A 23,101-nucleotide genomic window follows, 5' to 3' on the forward strand; every position below is an offset into this window, starting at 1 on the left:
GACAAGGTAAAAAAGTCAGGGCATTAAAATAAAAAGGGGTTTCAGTACCTGACAACACCATAGAGGAAATCCACTATGCCAGCCCTGAACTTCTCACCTGCAGACTTTTCATGTAATTTTGGGTCTCTGTTACTCACAGTTTAACCTAATTCTAACTGACACAGTGCTCTAGAGTGAATACCAACACATCAGTTAGAAAGTTATCACAGGCAAAGAATCCAGGCAAAGGGTAATGGTAGCTTGGACTGGGATGGTGGCAGTGAATATTGAGAAAAGTGGGTGGATTGGAGGGATATTTTGGAGGTTAACTCTATGACTTGGTGTTTGTGAGAGAGTACGAGGGGGTTAGAGATAACGAGTCCTAGGGTTTTCCTGGCTCCAGACATGAGCAAAGGGGTAGTGGTGGGACCTAGATGGGGTTTTTAGGTTAGGTGAACATATACTCTGTTCCTTGTTTCCAAGTAGGGACTGCAATACCTGGTATGAGGCCCCTGCTCCCATGCAGGAGACTCTGAACTAGCTTCCAAACACACTTCTAGACTTATCTCTTCAGTAAATCTTCTTGGATTATTCCTGCATACCCACCCCAAAACCACTTGATTTATTCTATACTCTTGATATGCCCAACATCTGCTTTTCTTGTTTCATGTAGATCTCAGCAAATTTCACTGAGAACCAACTCTGTGCTCTGTGTGTGACAGAGATGGCTTGATGGGGGCAGAGTTAACTCCGGCGCTGTGTTAGACACCAAGAATAAAAATGAAAATGAGCAATGAACAACCTCAGGTAGCTCACAGCAAAGAAGTCTGATTAGTAAACAAATATTGTCAGCACCATGGGATCCATCCAATGATAGTGTGCTCTGGGTGCTTCATTTTTCCAAGGAAAGTGGTTGTCCTTGGTAAAACCTGCAGGGTGCCTGCAGGGTTACAGAAGTCATCACAGATGGGGGTGCATCTGGACCAAGTTTTGAAGCTGAGATGAGGGCAGACATCCCTGGGCAAAGGTACTCTCCTATACAAGGACATTGAATGAGGAATCCATGTCATAATTTAAGAGAATTCTTAGCAGATGGGTATTGTTGGAGAGAGAGTTTTCACGGGTTTTTTTTGTTTGTTTGTTTTTTGCAAAAGAATGGATTGGAAACTCAAGATGTGGTCAGGGTCCATGTCAGAGGGAACACTGTGAGCCACACTAAGTGGTTTGTACTGTAGGCATGTGCAACAGAGGGGATGGGGGTGAGGAATTTCAGTCAGGAGAGTAAAGATATATAACAAAACAGAAATTCTGATTGCAATCATTGCTAACATTTACTGAGTGCTTTCTTATGAGCCAAGACTGGTGCTAAGCAATTTATCAGATAACCTCATTTACTCTCCACCCAGTAAGATAAGTACTATTAGTATCCCCAGGTTCACAGATGAGGAAACTTAGATCCAGGCAGATTATGTAATTAGCTCAAGGTCATACAGCTAATAAGTGGTGAAGCCAGGATTCTAACCAGAGAGGTCCGCCCCAGAGCCCATGCCCTTAGCCATGATGCTAATGCTAAAATTCCCTCTCATTGCTTATGTAATGAGATGTGTAATGAGATACATTACTGTGCGACTATGCTTTAGGACATTCCGTATGAGGAGGTAAGGAGGAGGGAATTGCAGAGTGTTTTGTACAAAAGGAGTTTTCAATAAATATATCTGATTAAGGGAGAAATTGCAGTATAAAGAAATACGGGATTTTAGATGGCTAAAATTAAAACACATTTTAAAGAAAGCATGCTCAACTCCCCATATTCCCAGGGAAGAAACTGAGGCTCAAAGAATGGGTCACAGAGAGAGTTGGTGGCAAGGTCTGGCTCTGGGGCCTGACTCTGATATTTTTCTTACACTATCGGGGCAATTTAGCAGTCTTCATAGTCTATTCCTTACCACCCTACACAGCATTATCTTTCCAAGGTCCTGGCAAATTGTACTCGGTCTCTGGAAGTAAGAGAACAACTTTGTTCTTTTTCTTTTTGAACAGCAGAGGTCCCAGAAACAAAGCCAGGATTGGCCCCAAGAAACTTGATGCGCACACTGCAAAGTCTGAGACAGCAGGGAGTCAGTCGAAGGAAAAGCAAAACTCTCCCCAAAGCCGTCATTGTGGGGAGGATTTTGACCACAAAAGAAAAAAAGAGGAACAGGTCAAATAAAGAGCTCCAGCCCAAGTCCCCAAATCTCAAAGTGAGATCCAGTGAGTCTGCCCTGAACAGAAACTGCTTACCCTCCCCGGTCAAGGTAAAAGTCAAGGAGACAGGCACCCAGGCTTACCGTAGGGAAAACTGAGTTGGAACTCTGCACCCACCCAAGCCATCTCTCCGTCACACACACAGACACACACGCACACACACACACACGTGCACATCATCTTCCCTCATCACCCCACGGGGTGCCCAGGACCTTTCTAGTGTCTGCAAATGGAAACATATTAAAGACGCAAGACATTTAGAATAATGCAAATGCCTAGAAAGGACACCACAATATGGGCTTCTTTCTCCTCCCTTGACATGTTGTGACTAAGTTGGTTACATGTCTGCTCTATGCTCTGTCTGAAAGGGTAGCCAGTGGTGTGGTGTACAGGAAAGAGCACTGGACTGGGATCCATAAGGTTCTGGTCCTCTTAGCATTTGCTGTGTGACCTTGGGCTTCCTATTTCCACTTTCTGAGCCTCAGTTTGCTGATCTGAAAAATACAAATAAACAAACAAAAAATGGTCTTTCCAGTTCTAGGAGCTGATTAAAATGGAGCAGCCTCTTCACTGCCCCCTCCCAACAAATACCTATTGCCCCCTGCCTTTGCTCTTACTGTTCCTCCTACCAGAAATGCCCTCCCACCTGCCCTCCACCAATTCAAATCAAAGCCCAGTTTTCTCCAAGAACCTTTCCCTAATTATCCCCACAACTATGTGTTACTTACTTGGAAGCTCCCCAGCAAGTCTGTGCTATTTCCCACACACATTGCCTTACAATCCTTCATGCATAAATGGATTATCCTTCTAATTGGACAGTGGTATGGTTTGGATCTGTGTCCCCACACAGATCTCATGTTCAGTTCCCAATGTTGGAGGTGGGGCTGGTGGGAAGAGATTGGATCATGGGGGGTTTCTCATGAATTGTTTAGCACCATCCCTCTTGGTCCTGTCGTTGTGATAGTGCGTTCTCATGAGATCTGGTTGTTTAGAAGTGTATAGTAATTTTGGCCAGGCGCGGTGGCTCATGCCTATAATCCCAGCACTTTGGGAGGCCAAGGAAGGCGGATTACCTGAGGTCAGGAGTTTGAGATCAGCCTGGCCAACAAGGTGAAATCCCGTCTCTACTAAAAATACAAAAATTAGCCGAGCATGGTGGTGCACACCTGTAATCCCAGCTACTAGGGAGGCTGAGGCAAGAGAATTGCTTGAACCCAGGAGGTGGAGGTTGCAGTGAGCTGAGATCATGTCATTGCACTCCAGCCTGGGCAACAAGAGCAAAACTCCATTTCAAAAAAATAATTTTTAAAAAGTACAGTTTTTTTTGTTTTTTTTGTTTTTTTTTTTTAGATGGAGTCACGCTCTGTCACCCAGCCTGGAGTACCGTGGGGCAATCTCTGCTAACTGTAAGCTGTGCCTCCCGGGTTCACACCATTCTCCTGCCTCAGCCTCCTGAGTAGCTGGGACTATAGGCATGTGCCACCACTCATGGCTAAATTTTTTTTTGTATTTTTTAGTAGAGACGGGAATTTACCGTGTTAGCCAGGATGGCCTTGATCTCCTGACCTCGTGATCTGCCCACCTCGGCCTCCCAAAGTGCTGGGACTATAGGCGTGAGCCACCGCGCCCAGCCGTGTATAGCACTTTTTAACAACCTGCTCCTGCCATGTTGGATGCCTTGCTTCCTCTTTGCCTTCTGCCATGACTGGAAGCTTCCTAAGGCCTCTCCAGAAGCAGAAGCCACAATGCTTCCTGTAGGGCCTGCAGAACCATGAACCAATTAAACCTCTTTTCTTTATAAATTACCCAGTCTCAGGTATTTATTTATAACAGTGTGAGAACAGACTAATACAGACAGCAAGCTTCTCCAGGGCTATAACCCCATACCAGTGCCTTTACATTGTAGAAACTGTGCCCTGCTGTGCACCTGTACTTAGTAAGCATCTGGATCCACCCTCCCCTTCAACCCCCTCTATTGGGTGAGGTTCAGGCTCCACGCTGTCTACAGGATAGTGTCATTCATTTTCTTGGCAAATATTTGTTGAACACTTACTATGTGCTAGATGGTGGTAGGTACAGGAGGTGCAACAATGAATCAGTCATAGCCCCTGACTTCAAAGACCTCTCAGGCTGACATTCAAGGTCATTTACATTTGGTCCAGTCTCACCTCTCAGTATTCTCCTTCTCAAACCTCCTCCAGCTCAGGACGGTTCTTCTATCCCTCCTTGATTTTACTCATGCTAAATCCTTTGCTGGGGACCCCTCTCCACTCTTCCCCAACCTTATAAATCCTAGAGTATGAAGAAGAGAAAGAAAAGAAAGGAGAGAGAGAAGAGGAAGTGGAAGACGAGAAAGGATTATCAGAAAATATAAATCCAGCCCGATCTTCAAGGGTATAAGGAAACCTTGAAGTTTCCTATACCAAACTCTATCCTGTTGGTTAGGATCTAGATGCCTGCTGTCCACTGAGAAGGTCAGTGTTGGGGTCGGCTAAAGGTGAAGTCCAGGCAACTTCTCATTCATCCTGGAGATGACCCCCTGCCCTTACCATGCACCACTCATCCTCCCTCCTGGTTCACCCTTCAGCCACTCAGGCTGCTAACTTATTCCTTGTGCCTTTCTGCTTCACTCGAGTGAGGCAGCTAAGGCAGAAAGCCCAGGTGAATGGCTGGCTAAGCCAGTGAATAACGGACAAACCTACCACCCCTGGTATTTTTCCCTAATTGGATTAAGAACAAAATACAACTCCCCTTTGTTTCTTCCTAATGCACGCTACAGATCAGTGCTCCTAATAATTAGACCCCAGCACTTACTATGCAGGAACACAGGGAGGCCAGTGGGCTGCATCTGGAGACACATTCCCTCTCTTTGGGCCAGCACCAAGCCCCTGTTCCTATCCACTGCCCAGCCCTGTATCTAGGGCACATTCTCATGAGAAGATAAAAATGAAGGCTCAAACTGCAGGGGACAGAAGAGAGGCATTAGGCCTCTTTGTGGAGCATTCACTTCCCCTGACCTGCAGTCACATCCCTGAGCTCTTGGAAGGGAAGACATTTTGCTGGGGCGTATAGACTCGAGTAGCTCTGGGCTATAGGGGTAGAGGATACCACCCACATTCCCTACAGATTAATCCCCCTCTCTCCCCTGATTCCCAGCCAAAGTTCATCCATAGCCACCAATACACTCTGGTGAGGGGGGTTAGATCTAAATCCTTCTCCACCTGATTAGGAGTTCCTGATGGGAAAGAACTATGGCTCCCCAAATAACTCCAAGCCCCCAAGACTCCTCATGCCTTCAGACTGGGGCTTCTGTGAGTGGAGGCCTTTATCCCTTTTTTCAGGCTGGAGAACCCACACAACAGGGCACTTCCTCCCCCATCAGATAAGGAGTTCTGTTGGGAAAAGGTCTATTCTCTCTCACAGGCTGGAACTTTCCCCAGGACAAGGCCTACTAGATTTGGTTAAACAGGTATTTGCTTAACTCCCACTGTGTGCTGATGTGCTGGACACTTCCTTGAACAAAGACTGAGACCTGGTCCTGGCCACAAGGAGGTGACAATGCAGAGGAGACACGGCACCCTGCATAAGACCAGCAGCTGAGGTCGGGGTCAGCTCTTCCCATCCTGACAGCCATCTGAAGGAAACAGCTAAGAGATGGATGCATCCAGAACAGGGAAGCAGGGTCTGGCCCCTTTCTGCACTGGCTGGGCAAGTCCTGTGACCTTAGTTTTTTAAACCATAAAATGGAAATGGCAGAGCCTGCTTCTTCAGGGTGTGAGGCTCCTGCAAAACAACAGCTAAAGCCAGAGGGTTGGGTGCTGACACAAGCTTGGGGGGCTGGGGAGGAGCCCTGGCTTGCAGCATGTGTCCATTTCCTTGATTTCAACACTCCCCTCAAGACTCGTTCCAAGATACCAACGTGATGTCCCTGAAAAGGCAGCAGGGAAGAGGTGTGCCAGATTGGCTTTCAGGAGCTGGTGTGAGCCAGCCCCAGCACTTCACCCCTTAGAACATACTATATGCTCAGGAAATGGTGAGCTCCATTAGTACCTGATCAGGACATACCTAGCCCCCTATTTTTTCAAATGTCTGAACATCACCCTCAAACAGGATATGAACAAGCTGGAGCATTTTGGAGAAGGATGACCTAAGGATGCAACGGTAGACTGGCTATTCACCAAACCGTGTCCCATTTCCTCTTGGGCACGCCACCAGACTCTATTTGCAGCCTCTTTTGCAGGTAGGGCAGCCATGTGACTAAGCGCTGGTCAAAGGAGTGTGGGCAAGTATGACGTGCGTCCCTTCCAGACACAACTCATAAAAACCTCGCAGGCAACCTTCAGGTTCTCTCTTCCCCATGCACTGTCTAAATGGAGAGGAAAGAGCCCCAAGATGGAAGGAAACAGGGATGTGGGATCACTGCACAGAAAGTTGTCCACTGAATACCCGCACTGGACAAATACGTGAGTGACACACCAACTGCTGGTAATTAAACCACTGAGATTTGCAGACAGTGTCTTTCTTACAGCAGCTGGCTTATCCCAACTAACACAGGTTAGCTCACAACCTCATCACATGACAAACAGCTGAGAAACTGTTGCCCTGTAGAGGAGGAGGTTCCACAGAAAACATTGTACATTGTCCTTAAATACTTTATCCATCACCATAGAGCCAAGTGACATGAGACAGCAGCTCTACGGCCAGTGGGAGGAAATTTCCGGGGATGTAGATTACAGCTCCACACACAGGAAGGTAATGTTAACAGAGCTGCCAAGAGGTAGAACGGGTGACCTTAAGAGGCAGCAAGCTTCTATTCCTGGCTGTGCAAACAGGTGAGAATGTTGCAGAAGCCACACGAGCATCAGCTAGCAGCTTGACATCAGTGACATATCGCAAAAACATCCTCAAGACCTTAGATTCTGTGATCTTATGATCTGTCATCCCCAACTAGGATGCTGCCTCCTCCACCAGTCTAGGATCTCCCTAGGCCTGGGCTCGACACTCTCAGGAGACAAAAAGCCCTCAGGACAAGAATCCTAACTCTTTTTCTTTTTTTTTTTTTTTTTTTTTTCTTGAGACAGGATCTGGCTCCATCTCCCAGGCTGGAGTGTGGTGGCGCCATCTTGGCTCATTGCAACTTCTGCTTCCCCGGGCTCAAGCCATCCTCCCACCTCAGCCTTCCAAGTAGCTGGGACTACAGGCACACATTACGATGTCCAGCTTTTTTTTTTTTTTTTTTGTATTTTTTGTAGAGACAGGACTAACTTTTTTTCAGAATCTGCCCTAGCTGCCCCTGGCCTCAGCACCCGCTAAGAGCCCCATGTTCAAAAGTGGGGGCCAAGCTTAGTGTTTGGGAAAGACCTGGCTACTGGGGAAAGCTGGATTTGAGCCCCCAAGATTCTACACTCCTGAGCAAGAATATGTGGAGAAGTCTAAGTAGTGGGGAGGCAGAGGGAGGGGCTTGATCTGAAAATTAATTTGCGGTGGAGGAGAGGAGGGCTGGCTGTTCCCATGTCCGGCAAAATCTGTGATCTTCAGTTCTCTCAGCATTACCCAAGGATGAAGGCTCAGCAAGAGAGGCCTTGGCTCATCTCTCTGGAGGCCTTTTGACCTGACCGTCTGGTCTGTGTTCTATCAACATGGGCACCTGTGCACGAACACACACGAACACACACACACAAGACTTTTCACCTCGGTCCTGGCCTCCAGAGAGAGGCCTGCTCTCTTCTCAAATATTTCCCAAAGCCAAGCTCCCAAAAGCACCCTGAGATTTCCAGAAAATCTGGGGGCTGGGCCTGGGGAAGTGGCAGGGAAAATCCGCAGAGAAGAAAGCTTCAGGGCATTTTCCTGTAAGAGTCATTAAGACATATTAAATTCTGACGCTTCCTCCCCCTGCCTATGCCAGCTTCACCTCCACGCAGGCCTCCCCATCGCCACGTACAGAACATTAGGGCCAAATTGAATTAGAATAATTAACTTTTGGTCACACTTTTAATTTGGTGCAGGAAATAAGAGAGCTAATGGAGATTAAACAAGGCTCTGACTCTAGAGACCAGCGTGGAAGCTGCACGGGGAGGCCCAGGCTCTGGAGTGGGGCAAAATAAACAGCCAGAGAAAAGAGACTGAGGCAGATGTGTGCTGTGTGAACTGCCGTGTATGTGCGTGTTTGTTGATGCCGTATTTGTGCTTGTGTTTGTGTGCACTTATATATGAAAACATGCTCTGTATCATGTCGGTAAACATGTACGCTGTGCATGTACACACGTGTCTGAAGGTTTGCACACATGAATGTCTCTTTGTACATATGTGAGTAGGAGTGTGCATGGGTGTATACACATTGCTTTAAACCCTGGGCAAGTAAAGCTCCTTGATTTTTATAGAATCCTAGCAGCTCTGACTTAGAAGCCACCTTCATAAATATCTTCAAACCCAGTGTCTCCCCACCTGCTGCTAGAATCTCTTCTACAACATTTTCCCCAGGAGAGCACACAACATCTGCCCACACTCCTACACTGATGGGGCATTCACTACCACGGAAGACACCCCGTGGAGCTCTGATTGTTAGAAGTACTTCTTTCCTGCAACATTCACCCAGAGCCCTAGATCCAACTCCAGGGTCACACAGAACAAGCCCAATCTCTCCCCCTGGCATCCCCTGAACGTGATGACTGTTCCCTTCTTCATAGTCTCTTCTCTGAGTTGGAACTCCCCCGATTGTCTTCTAGGACTTCACATGACATGTGACATTGGCACACGGCACCTAACACCCAATCACATGCCAAAGCATGAAGAGTCCAGCTGGGATGGCACTCATGCCCGTGGGTGCTTAGGGACCACCTGCTCAGGCCGTGGTCAACTCAAACGTCACATGCATCCGAACATCCGGTCGGATTTATGAAAATGTAGATTCCCAGGCCCTTCCCCAGGGGCTCTGATTCCGAAGGTCTGTAAAGGGCACTGGTCCTTGGCATTTTAAACAAGCAGCCAGATGGTTCGGATGCAGGAGCCTATGAACCATCATTTGCCATGGTCCCATGGTCTCATTTTACAGATAAGGAAACTGAGGCCCACAGAGAGGAAGAGATGCTCAGAGTGAATTAGAGCCTAAGCCAGAGCTGCATCCTGTCTTCTACTCCCTGGTTCTGGTTCCTAACACCAACCCCAGGACAGATAAACAGAGACTTCACCCCTGCAAGCCCACATTCCCCTGGGGGAGCCCATGCCCACCACCACCACACAGGCAGGCCCAGATCTAGAAGAGAAGCATCCTTCCGCAAATCCCACATTTCCATCTGGTCTCACAATTATCTCTGGCCAGGGTGTCAGGAAGAAAGAGACAGGGATCCGCAGCCCTGTGTCTGCTAAATAAAGTGTCCTGCACCCCGGAGGAGATGAGCTTCATGGAGGCCACTGCTACATTGGAGGGAAATTCCCATCAGTGAGTGAGAAGCAGATTGGGGTCAGGACCCCAATGAGGATGCCAAGGTGTGGGGAAGGAGCCAGGCAAGAGAAGGCCATCCTGGAGTTTCCAGTGCAACAAGACTAGACTTGCAGGGTCTGGTGGCAGCCAAGGCCTTATCCCCGCTGAATCCAGTTACCTCCCAGAGGGCCTGGCCACATGCATTGGCCACACTGTCCTGCCGCCATCTACCCAGGGGCCCTGATGGCCTGTAGTCATAAATGGATACCGGAGAGGAGAAGTGAGGGCCTCAGATCACACAGCTTTTCAGTCCAGGCTCCCAGCTCCTGGTCCGTGTCCTTTTCACTGCACCACCCTCATGCCTTCTGCAAGAAGCCAGCACCAGTGGGAATTGTCACAGGAGGCTAGACGATGAAGACAGACAAATAACAAGCCTAATGTCAGACCAGATCTGCTCCCAACAAGGTCAGGATAAAATCAAAGTCCCAGAGATCAGGACAGGAAAAATTGTGTTTCACTACTAGTGACCTTCCTCATTACCCGCTGTCATTGTCTCCCTGTCCTGGTCCCCAAGACACCCCTCACTTTCTAGGATTAAGTGAGAGTAAGCAGGCACCTGCAAAATTCAGAGCCCTGTGGGTACTGAACACAGGAGAACAAAACAGAAGAAAAGGGAATTTTGCTTCTTTTGAGCTTGCTTCCTGATTTCATTTGGCCTGAGGTCTTATTTCTCTTAAGCCAATGTATTCCATTTCCAAGGCTGTATTGAAGGTGAGATTCCCCAGAGGAAAAGTGAGGCATCGCTGACCGCTTCTCGAGTCACTCGCTGTCATGATCACTCACCGCCAACACCATTCTCTCCCCAGCCTTGGCCCCCCAGCCCTCTGCTTATAATGTGTCTACCACTAGAGAGCTGACAGCGGTGGGGCTCTGATCAAACAGTGAGTGAAGAGTGAAATGAGGGAGGGGACAGCAGGCTCCAGCCCCCTCCCCACTCCACTGCAACAGCAGGTGTAGAGGACCGGACTGGGTAGGTCTGTCTCTCTCTCCAGCTGCTGGGAAGGGTGCAAGTGACGAGGGCAAAGACGGATCCCCGCCCCACCTATGGGAACCGGTTGGTGGCTTGGCAGGAGTGGGTCCCATTGGGAAATGGGTGCTGGTGTTTCTGTCTAAGTTCCACCCTCGCTGAATGCTTGGGAACAAATGGCTCATTTCTCAGTGTCACGTCCCTAATTTTCTCCCCTGGCCATCTCTCTGGTGAATGCAGGGGAGGAAGATGAGAAGTGGACAAGAGACATCAAGGAAGTGTCACTATCTTAAGGTCAGAAGCACAGGGTGCAGGTGCTGCCTGCAGCTCACTACGCACATGACCCTGGACGGGTCCACTTGTCCTTGGAGCCAGTCTTCCCTATAGTTGTAGTGGTGGCTTATTCCTGACCCTTGCATGCCCTGACGCCTCACATTCTATTCCCCTTCCACTGGCATCTTTCTTTCCTTCCCCACGTCCTATCTTTGCCCCATGATGAACGTTGAAGGAAAATCCTGAGTGCTAGAAAAGGCATGTGCTCAGGACACCGACTTCTCCAGTGATCAGGGGAGGCCCCTGAGAAAGCAACTTGGTATCTGAAACCTGAAAGGTGAGTAAACCTGAAAGGTGAGTGGGGCTTGCTCCAGAAAGAGGATTGCAGAGGAGTGTTCCAGGGGGAAGAAATAGCTTATTCAAAGCCTTGAGGCAGGAAATGGCTTGACTCATTTTCTCAAGGACTAAAGAGAGCCCCCAGGGTGGGGATGGGGATTCTGCAGGTGCGGCCAAAGGGTCAGGCCCCTGCCTGCTGGTGCGGGTCCTTGAATGTGGTAGTAAAGGTTTTGAATTTTATCCTGAGAGTGGCTGGAAGTGACTGAAGGGTTTCAAACAGGGAGAAACTGGAGAAGATTTGCATCTTTAATAGCCCACTCTAGCTGCAGCCTGAACGCAGACACAGGAGACCTGTTAGGAGGCTGTGAGAGGGCCGGCATGCTGGCTCGTGCCTGTAATCCCAGCAGTTTGGAAAGCCAAGGTGGGAGGATTGCTTGAAGCCAGGAGTTTGAGACCAGCCTGAACAACATGGCAAGACCCTATCTCTACAAAAAAAATTAAAACTATTTGCTGGGCATGGTGGCACGCGCCTGTAGTCTCAGTCACCCAGGAGACTGAGGTGAGATTCTCTCACCTTGAGACCAGGGGGGTGGAGGCTGCTATGAGCCAGGTTCACACCATTGCACTCCAGCCTAGACAAGAGAGCAAGACCCTGTCTCAGAAAACAAAAGAAAAACAAAAACAGAAAAGGAAGCCATGAGAACAGTCCTGGAGAGAGGCAATGCCAGCTCAGACCCTGGTGGTGGCAGAGGCGACAAAGAGGAAAGGAGGGAACCAAGATGCTGTATCCTTAGGAGGAACCAACAGGCCCTGGAATTTCCTAGATGCGGGAATAAGGAGAGGGTACCTGGGGAGACATCAGGCCCAGAAGCGCACGTGGGGGTTGCACAAGCAGGCAGCGTCTGTTTGGACACCGAAGCTCCCACTTTCTGCATAAGCTCAGTCAAGCTCCTTAACTATTGTGAGCCTCAGGGGCCTTGTCTATAAAAAGGGGAAAATGCCTCCTAAGCTGGTGTGATGATTTAAATTAAATTGTATTGGTATGAACAGTGCTCGGCACCTAATATGTACTTTACAAAATTGCTTTCCTTGCCCTCCCTTCTATGTCTAGCTCAGAAGCTTGCCTTGCAGGCTCAGCCCTTTCTTCCCTCTGGGGCGTACAGTGTGGCGGCAAAGGTCACCCACCCCCCTGAACCCCTTACCTCCTACTAAGTACGACTCTCTGCCAGAGTAGGTACTGAGCTTTTTCATCTTGCCCCTCATGGAACCTCACTAACAAAAAAATGCATCTCCCCGATCCAGTTCTTGCCTCCTTCACACTAGGCTCCACCCAGCCATCAGAGCCATGGTGTTAAGATGTAAGGTCATGGCACTGCTCTGCTCCAAACCCCCCAGTGGTCTCACTCAGGATAAAAGCCAGAGTCGGAGGAATGGTCCACAGGGCCTAGGCTGCTCTGCTCCTTGTCTGTCTGCCTTTGTCACCTCCCACTCTCCCCTGCATTCTTTCTCCCCCAGCCATACTGGCCTCTTTGCTGTCCCTCACTCCTGCCAGGCCTGCTCCTGCCTCAGGGCCTTTGCACATGTACAGATACTCCCATGGCTTCCTCCCCGCCTTCAGTTCTTTACTCAGATGTCATCTGCTAGGTAAGGCCTTCCCCAGCTATCATCTTCAAATTGCACCGCAGATACCCCAACCCCCTTCTGTACTTTACTTCTTTCTCCGCAACACTCGTCCTCATTAATAATGCTGTATATCTTATTTAGTTAGTTTTTTGTCTCTGCCCTCTAAAATGCAGTCCTTGAGAGCAGGGATTTTTATCCGTTTGGTTTACTGTCATATTACTCAATACCTAGTGCGGTTGCCTGACACATATTGAACATTTGAAAAATGAATAAGAGGAGAGAGAAAGGGAGGGATGGAGGCAGGAAGTTGCTGCTTCTTAAAGTCCCTAGTTGCTATCAGAGGCACTGGGCATCTCATATAAGAGCAGGTGTCAGCTGGGCACAGTGGCTCACACCTGTAATCCCAGCACTTTGGGAGGTCAGGACAGGAAGATCACCTGAGCCCAGGATTTCGAGATCAGCCTTGGTAACATGGTGAAACCCCATTTCTACAAAAAAATACAAAAATTAGCCAGGTGTGGTGCCATGCACCTGTACTCCCAGCTTCTGGGGAGGCTGAGGTGGGAGAATCGCTTGAGCCCAGGAGGTGGAGGTTGCAGTGAGCCGAGATTGCGCCACTGCGCTCCAGCCTGGGCAACAGAGCAAGACTCTTGCAAAACAAAAAGAGTAAGTATCCATTTGTGGTCAGGGTTTTAGGTGAACAAGAAGCATACAGTTAATTCTGAGCATTCAATGCTCAAAACTAACTGCAGTGAGCATTCTGGCTCTCAGATGGGAAGAGGCAAGTTTCCAACCAGGGGCAAGATTTATACCAGGCTGGCATAAATCACAAATTTGCTGTACTTCCCCAGTGACCTCCACCCCCACCCCAGCGTGAGAAGACATACTAGACACAGAATCCAGAGCACCTTAGCACGTCCCTGGTTCCTGGGCCACTCAATGAAGGTGCTCTATGCTATTAAGACGCACAGAGCAACATCAGCCTTGTTAGTGAGGCCAGTCCAGGTGCAACCACCCTGCCTTTGGCAGGTTCATGGGGCTCCGGATTTCACTGTATCTCAATGACCCTCCGCTTTCCTGCCTTTAAAATGTGGGTGATAATAGTCACCATCCATTCTACCCCACCGGGTTTTGGCAAAGCTCAAGTGTGTGTGAAAACATAAACTTCTACACAATTATTTTTCTAGTCCCCTTTAATCTCTAAATTTTGCAAAAGGAAAACTCGTCTCTCTGGATCCCCTTGCTTGCTGTCTTGCTTTGTGTCTTTGCCTCTCTCTCTGTCTCTCTCTCTCTCTGTCTCTCCCTCTTGCTTTTTTTTTTTTTTTTTTTTTTTGAGACAGAGTCTGGCTCTGTTGCCCAGGCTGGAGTGCAGTGGCACAATCTTGACTCACTGAAATCTCTGCCTTCTGGGCTCAAGTGATTCTCCTGTCTCAGCTTTCCAAGTAGCTGGGAGTACAGGCGCCCACCGCCACACCCGGCTAATGTTTGAGACAGGATTTTACCATATTGGCCAGGCTGGTCTCAAGCTCCTGACCTCAGGTGATCCGCCCACCTCAGCCTCCCAAAGTGCTGGGATTACAGGTGTGATCCACTGCACCCAGCTAAATCTCTCTTTTTAAGTCAAATTTTATGTCTGTCTAACTGAGCCTCCCTTTGTGTCTGTGTGTGTGTCCACAATTCTCCCTCCTCTGTCTCTGAGTGTCTCTGTTCCTGCTTTCCTTTCTCTCTGCCTCACTCTGTATATCTCTGTGTGTCCCTTTCTGTCTCGGATCCTCTGTCTGTCTTCTTTGCCTTCTCCCTCTTCTCAGTTTCTCTTTTGACTCCATCTCTCTGCCTCACTGTCTGTCTCTGTATGACTATGTTTCTGCCTGAGTCCTACCATCTCTCTCCCTCTCTGTCTCTGTCTCTCACTTTCTCTTTCTGTCTCTATCTGAATCTATGGGTGTATCTCTGTGTGCACTCTCTCTCTCGCCCTCTCGCTCTCTCACTCTCTCGCTCTCTCCCTACCTCACTCACCTAATTGCTTCCTGTCTCTGCAGTTCGCGGTGAGGATTTATGTAACACACAGACAGGAGTGGCAGTAGCCAATCTGAAAGGCTGCTGGCAGACATAAGAACTTAATGCTACACCAGCCTTCAGGAAAATGAGCTGTGATCCCCCGGAAGCCTCCTATGCTCAGGGCATCCCGGATCTTCTTCCTCCTCCTCCTGAAAAAGAGAGAGACAACTCTTTAGACAGACCCCTCGTGCCCGTGCTGTGTTCAGGGACCTTTGCATCCCGGCATTTGAAAGGTCTGACCCTCCTAGGCAGTTAGATTCACAGCAAAGCTCCACTTCTAACAGAGATAAAACTGGGCCTGCAGTCAAGATACGTGGGGTCTCACCCCCACTTGATTGGAGGCCTCGGGTAGATGAGGACCCCATTCTGGGCCTCTGTTTCCCCATCTGGAAAATGGCTCCAGCACTCTAGGATTCTAAGAAACCTGGGGCATCCCGCTGTACGGGAATGAAGGGACCCTATGTCACACCTGGGAAAATGGTCAGTGCTTCAGCAGACGAGGCATTGGGGCCGACACAATAACACAGATGCAGAGAGAAGGTGCTGAGAGAATGACTCAGCAGCCAGAGGGGTGGAGAGTGGACTCCAAGAGCAGAGGCAACGAGGAAAGCCTTCTCCCTCCCCTGTGGCTGGGGCCTGCTGCCTGTTCCTACGCACATGGCACGTGCCGGTCCCACCCAGCTAACCAGGTTTGGTGTGGGTCATGAGCGCCTCTGGTCCTTTTTCAGACAGCAGCAGCCAGAGACAAAGTAGGAAGGGTAGGGAGCGCACAGGCACCTGAAGGAAGGCAGCGGGAAGAAATAAGCATCGATCGAGCATCTGCTCCGTGGCTTGCTCTGTGCAAAGTGCCGGAACTGAGCCTTGCTCAGAGCCGTTAAATAACCTGGCTGAGATTGAAGCCCACGCTTTCTAGGCCCCCCAAAACTGTGTTTTTTCTGCAGCCGTGAGGACTTTTAAAGGAAGAGAGAGAAACCTCCAAAAAGGAGAGAAGAGGCAACTTGCAAGCACATTTTTCCTACTGTACACGTCCCCAGTCGTCATCCTCCTCCATGAAGAAAGGTGGGTAGGTGGAATTGCTTGGTCTGCAAAAGAGAATCTGGAAGTATTTTGAGGGAAGCACTCAATTTCTGTTTACAGGTACTTGAAGGGTTTACATCAGGGAGGCAAAAAAAAAAAAAAAAGAAAAAAAAAAAAAAGGTCACTAGTTCCACAAAATAGAGACAATGGACTCAGACCAGCAAGAGAAACTTGGAGCAGATTCAAGGAAGGACTTCCTGCGTGTCAAAGAACTGGTTCAGGCTTGAGTTCACCCTTGAAAGTTACTTAAGTAAAAGAGGTCTTTTACTCTTGGTACTTTTTCAAAAGATCAAAATCCTCTGGAAAGGTGCTAACTTGTGTGGACACAGAGGATTGAGCCAAATGACATGTTGGAGGCTCTTACAACTCTTGGGCATCTATACATATTCGCAGGCACACACACACTCAAAGCCTGAACATCCATGTTTTTCCCTGATGAGGCTCTGCAGCCCACTGCAGCTCAGCTTCCCAGCCCCCACCCTCAAATCCCTCTGTATGGCGGGGACTGCCAGGGAGGGGCCCTCTGTAGGCTGATGGGCAGGGTGTCCCCACAGACAGGCAGGAAACCAGAGCAGACATCACTATCTCCTCATCGCTCCAGGCAGCCACCTCCAAGCCCTCCTGCCTTTCAGGAAGCCAAATCAGGAAATTAACTGGGAGCCAAGACGCCTCCAGACACCTGCCTGGAAATTCAAACCAGGAGCTGGTTGGGGGCTGGCTTGGGAGAAGGACAGAGTGGATAAGGGGGCTCCTTGTAGTGGGGCAGTGGGCACATGCAGGGAGTTTGTGCCAACCCTTTTTAAGGGGCTGGGTGTCACAGATAACCAACATGAGCTGCCTGGGATGGGACCATGAAGGACACAACCAGCTTATTCTGGGGAGTATACTCCACCCAATAGCAGGAGGCCCCATACTGGGAAACCCTGGCAGCAACTTGGTGATTGGTTCTGCAGCTGCTCTACGTGAAATCCTCCAGGGGATGCAGACAGAGGGGACAGAATCAGGAGATGGAAAGAGGCTGCACTATACCACTATACCAAGGCAAGCACAGGTTTTAGAGCCAGACAAACATGGTTCAAACCCACCATTTGTCACTTACAAGTCCGGTAACTTTATATCTCAGTTACCATCAACTAAATGGACATAATAATAGCAACCTGCATTCATCAAGGTAGGCCAACTGTTCCAACAAAAAATCCTAAAAATCTGCGTAGTTTAACATTATAACACCGTATTTCTTCTTCTTACAGTCTAATATGGAGGTGGCAGCAGGGCTGAGCTCCATACAGTCACTCAAGGACCCAGGAGCTTCTCTTTAGACCATCCCAGGGCTTTAACTCCACTTCTAGACCAAGGTTTCTCAGTCTCAGTACTGTTGACATCTGCTGGATAATTCTCTATTGTGGGGGTCATCTTGTGCATGGTAGGATGTTTAGCAGCATCCCTGTCTAGTCTACCCACTAGACACCAGTAGCACTCCCCCAAGTTGTGACAACCAAAAATGTCTCTAGACATTGCCAAATGTCGCCCCATAGGCAAAATTGCCCCCGGACGAGAATCATTGCTCTAGATCCTTTGCGGGATCCTCTGCAGCTAGCCAGCAGAGGAAGCAGGAAAGAGTGCAAAAGCCTCACACAGGAGGTCTGAGGGGCCCGCCTGCACACCATAGCGTGTGTTGCATCTGCTCATTTTTCACTGGCCAGATCTAGGTCACATGGCCCCAGCTGCAGGGAGGCTGGGAAGTGTAGTCCACTGTGTGTCCAGGAGGAAAAGGAACCTGGGTCTGGGGAGCACATAGTCACGCCTCTGCCCCACCACCTCTCAGGGTTGTCAGGATGATTTGACCAGCTGAGGAGTCTCGGTAAATAAAATGCATGCATGCCATAGGCTCTCAGCATATCTAATGACTGATATTCTTTGAGGGTTTGTCATGGCTCCATACTCTGATAGCACTTGGGATGTATTATCTCGCTGGATCTCCATTTGTTGGTGAGGAAATTAAGGTGTGGGGGTGGGAAGGGTCACAGAGCTGGGTGCAGGGTCACAGAGCGGCCGGCTCCGGGATGCTGGCTCCAGCACCCGCATCTTGACCTCTGTGCTATACTCTGCTGATCGTTGCTCTCCTGGCCCAGATTCCATGTTTATGCTGTCACATGCAGCATGGTCACTCACAAATCATAGACTTACAAAACATTTATCTGCAGAGAGGAGGAAACCCTGGGGGCCAGGAAGAAGTGATCGCCCAGGGTCGCTCCACTAGAAAGTGTCACAGCCAGAACTAGAACCCAGATCTAGTGGTTGAAGACGAAGTACTCTCTCTGAGAAAGAGTCCACTTCTGTCCTCCTGCCAAGAGGTAGGGATACTGGCAGAAATCTCTGTTCTATGCTCTCCCATCTCTGTATAACTGGGGCTTCAGACACGAGTGAGAGATGGCTCCAGAAGGCAGGCAGCTAATTCTCCCAGATGACCACACTGGGGAGGAGTGTGAAATACAGGTGAATAGTCCTGTCCCCCTTGCATGCTTGGGGAGGGGACAGGAGCCTTGGAAGGGAATCAGGTGGCTCAGCTTGGAGCTCTGGCTTCGCTGCTCATTTACCGGGTGGCACTGAGCAATTCCTTTCCTCTCTGAGCCCCAGATTTCTCTTCTTGGATGGCATCTCAGCTGTAACAAGCACTTCTCAATCATATTCCTGTCTGTGGTCCCATTTAACCCCCCACCCCACAGTCTGTGTGGAAGGTGGGAGTGTGGCCTCCATTCTGCACAGCGCCCTGGCCGCACAGCCAGGAAGAGGCACAGCCAGGGCTCAAACCCAGTCTTGTCTAGTACCAGACTCGGGGCTTCCCTTCAGGGTTTCCCCATTCCAACGTTCTAGGATTCTGCCATTCTGTGGCCCAAGTCACCCCCAGCCAAGATGAGCAACACTTGGCCCTCAGCCCAGGGAAAGTCTCCGAGGAAAGAGGCCCCTCTGCTCCTGGGAAAGGTTTCACAAACTTGGGGCACTGGAGGCAAAAGACATTGACCTTGCTGTCAAGAGAGAGTCCTCCTCTACTGTTTCTCCCTCGCCTCCATGGCCCATCGGATCCCAAGCGGTGTGGCCCAGTTTGGAAGGAGACAAAGGTGTGGTTGAAGGTGTCCTCCAGCGAGGCGGCAGGCTGAGGGCCCGGGCGGGAGGAGGGTGAGTGGTGGCCACACACCCCTGCCTCTGCTCAGTAATGAGAACGATGTCATCCAACCTGGCGCTCCTGCCACAGACCTCGACCTCCCCTGGACCACTCCCACCTCCCGTGATCCCCTGCTCAGTGAACATCATGGCTTAGATGGCTCTGCATCATCTCCCTCCCTCAGTCCCCACTGCCACACCCTTAGGTCAGGTCCTTGTTCTGTTAGGGCCTCCCCATTGGCCCCTAGACTTCACTTTACTCCCTCCAACCCTTCCTCCACAATGCTGCCACAATGATCTGACAAACCTGGCCGTGTCGCTCTCCTGCTTGAAACCCTCCATGGTTCCCTGATCCTCTCAGAACAAAACCCAGACTTCTCAGTTCTCAGTCAGGCCCACAAGACACTGTTACCTCACCAACCCTCCGACTTCACTTCAGCCATGCTCTTCCTTGCCCTCAGTGCTGCAAGGACACCAAACTACTCATGGTTTCCCCAAGCACGTCATTGTTTCAAGCCTCCTATGACTTCGCCCAAGCTGTTTCCCCTACCTAAATTGTGTTCCTTAAAAGGTTCATAGCAAACTCCTATTCATCCTTCAAAACCCTGCTCAGACAGCACCTGTTCTCTGAATTCTTTCCTTACCACTTCCTCCCTCCAACAGCACTAAGTATAATACTTAACATTTATTTATACTTTACTAATTATATAAAACTTAACCTTCAAGTATAACTTACCATAATACATTTGTTAACAACTATAATAATACTATAAGCCAGGCATTGCCCTGGACCCTGCATATGTCTCATTTAATTTAATTATCCAAATCTATGAGGCAGAGTGACAGTTTTAAAACCATCCCTTCCGCATAAACCTGGGCAGGCTTGTGACCGCCTAGACCAACAGGAGTGCAGTGGAAGTGATGTAATGTAGTGCCTAAGGCTGGGCTATAAAAAGTCACACAGTTTCCACCATGGTCTCTCGAAATGCTCACCCTCCAGACATTTCCTCCCAGGATGCGCCTCCCAGAACCAGTGCACCACACAGGGAAAAGCCCAAGCCACACAGAGAGGCCACTCATGGGCGCTCTGGTTGGTAGTCTCAGCTGAGTCCAGCCTTGGAGTCACACGTAAGTGAGAAGTCTCCAGATGATTCCAGGCATTCACATTCCCCTTAGATATTTGAGTCCTCCAGCCAAGGCCCCCCCACATCGTGGCGCAGGGACAAACCGCCCGCTGCCCTTCCTAAATTCCTGACCACAGAATCTGTCCAGGCATAGTAAAATGGTTGTTTCTTTACATCTCTGAGTGTGAGGTATTTGTTACCTACCAAAAATAGTCACAAATAGATTACAGTTCATCCCATTTCACGGATGCGAAAACTGAGGCAAGGAGAGGTTCAATAACGTGCACACTGTCCTAAAGCTAGGGAGAGGCTGAGCCAAGATTTTAAACACAGGCAATCCACTTCCGGAGCCAGCCCTCTCCTGTGCTTCTCTCATGATGAATATCATATCATGGTGGGTTGCCTATGTAAGTATTCATCTCCACCATCAGACCCAGCTCCTTGAGGGCAGGGACTGCGGTCTGTCTCTATTCCCAGCACTAGCTCAGTTCCTGGCATGGAACTGAGGCTGAGGCCAGGTTTGCTGAACTGACCTGAACATCAAAGGGGAGCCTCTGCAATGGGGTTGGGTGAGTGGGGTCAGGGCCACCAGAGTGGAGCCAAGCCTGTTTATGTCATGATCTCCCGACAGAGCTCCTCCAGTGCTGCCCTGCTGACCCCCGGGCCCTTGCCCCACCCAAGCCTCTGACTCATCATCTGTGTAAATTGATGATTTTCTGCCCAGCCAGCTCCTGTGCCCCAGGGGCCCAGCTGACAGCTTCATTAAAAACAGTAGCAGCCAGTGCCTCTCAGTCCAGCAGAGCCTGCGGGCATGTATCATAGCTGACCCCATGCCCCCTGGCCAGGTCCCCACCCCTGCCACCCACGACACAGAGCACAGCCCAGCTTAGAGTCAAGCATTCGAATCTCCACTGGTTATGACCATGGGTACCCCCCTTCCTGGGTCTGGGGATCAAGGGGCAACCTCTTAAGTCTGAGGCCCCCAAGGGGATGAATCCACCCTCCCTCAATGGATTCACTGCAGAGAAGAGTGAGACCAGGCCCAGGAGTCAGTGGAGACAGGTGTGTGCAGACCCTGGCTCTGTGCTGGGGAAGTCACCCACCCCCGGCCCCTTCTGGATCTGCCTGCCAGCTCCAAGGGGAAGATGTTCAAATGGTTCTTCTGGAGTTGAACTTTCAGGGGCTGTGCAGGTCTCCCGGGGCCTGCTTTATACGGAGACTTCTCCCTCAGCCCCACTGTCCACTGAACCCTGAAAACCCCCTGAACTCTCCCCTCGGTGACCTCAGACAGGTCACTCAACTCTCCCAAGCCTCACCCTTCTCATAGGCTGGTGTAAGGCTGGACCTTGGCTGGGCTTTGTAAACACCATCAGCTGAGAGGTAAGACAGGCACGCAGCCAAGGCCAGCTCAGCTGATGCAACGAGGAAATAAGAAGGATAATAAAACAGCTGACATGTGTTGACATTTCTTTATATCCTAGACACTCTTCTAGGTTCTTTACCGGTATGAATTTATGTATTCATCCCAACAACCCTAATCAGTAGACACATTCATTCCCATTTTACAGATGAGGCAACTGAGCCACAGAAAGTCAATTCACTTGGCCAAGTTCTCTCAGCTGGCCAAGTGAAAGAGGCAGGAGCCAGATTCAGGCAGATCAGATCCGCAGTCCTGTCCACTTAACACTCACACCAACGTGAAGTACCCAGCATAGCATGTGGCATGCACTCTAGCAGGCCAAGGACCCTTAGCCCCTTCCCATAGATGGGGAGAGTGGCTAGGACACATGGACCCCAGGGGCCATAGAGGGCCCTGACCCTCTCCTCCAGACCCTCCGTACCTGGGGGTGGGTAGCTGAGCCCCACTCTGGCCTTGGCATTGATGCAGGTGAAGAGGCCATCTCAGCATATCGTCCTTTTGTCCTTTTACTTGTCTGGGAAAGGGATCCAAGAGTTATTTACTGCAGATATTTCATCGAGATGTTCTCACCCTTACTGTACATCCTTTAAAGGTGAAGTAAAAATATCTAAAGGGGAAAAAAAGCATTTTATTCAGCATCGTAAAAGCCATTGGCAGACATTCCCCTGGAAGGGGGAAAAAACAGCATAAAATTCTGCACTGACATTGTTCTGCATGAATCTTCATAGCCGGTCTGAGCAGGTGGAGGGGTGATGGGAGCTGGGGCTGTTAACAGGGGCTCCTCATGGCTTCAGGCGCCACCGGGTGGGTTCCTTGCTGCATCCCCAGAGCCTGCCACTGGGTCAGCAGCACAGGGTGGGAGCGTAATAAATACTTGTTACATTCAACAGCAAATAAAGGAATGGGCTCTAGAGTGAACCCCTCCCCAGTGGAAGGGGAGGCAGTGGGCCAGAGCATCGTGGCACTCAGGGCTAGACCACTGCCCCGAGACCCACTTGTGGCACATCACTGACAGGTCACACTCTCTCTCACATCCATGTCTTTGCACTTGTGTTCCTCTGCCTGAAGGGGTTTTAATCCAGGCTGCTTGCCTCCACTTGCCTGTCCAATATTGACTCCATGTCCAGCACTCCCAACCGTGACCACTAAAGGGCCTCCTCCTCCTGCAGCTAATGCCCATCTTCCCCTCCCCTGTGCTCCTCCAGGTTCTCTGCGCAGCGTAGGTTACATGCCTGTCTCTGTCTCCAAGAGAAAGTATGCTCCTCAGGACGGGGACTCTGTTCAGTAAGTGTTTCTCAGATGAATGAATGAATGATACTTGCATAAGCCTGGACACTTTACAAAGCGTTCTCCCGTAG

At 49.8% G+C, this 23,101-nt stretch overlaps 1 long non-coding RNA gene across 3 annotated transcripts; it reads right to left on the bottom strand.

The window, feature by feature from the left end:
- Positions 1–491: 491 nt before the first annotated feature.
- On the bottom strand, positions 492–22,449 carry LOC105485154 (uncharacterized). Of its 3 annotated transcripts, none has more exons than XR_011615614.1 (5): positions 22,165–22,449; positions 14,919–15,109; positions 9,912–10,047; positions 4,392–4,515; positions 492–2,717 (listed from the first exon to the last, which is right to left on the bottom strand). It is a non-coding gene; the product is annotated as an uncharacterized lncRNA (long non-coding RNA). The 3 variants fall into 3 exon arrangements; XR_011615615.1 differs by having other exon boundaries at positions 14,919–16,056; XR_011615616.1 differs by lacking the exon at positions 4,392–4,515.
- Between the last annotated feature and the right edge of the window lie 652 nt (positions 22,450–23,101).

This window comes from Macaca nemestrina, chromosome 17, assembly GCF_043159975.1.
Source record: "Macaca nemestrina isolate mMacNem1 chromosome 17, mMacNem.hap1, whole genome shotgun sequence".
Taxonomy (NCBI): domain Eukaryota; kingdom Metazoa; phylum Chordata; class Mammalia; order Primates; family Cercopithecidae; genus Macaca; species Macaca nemestrina.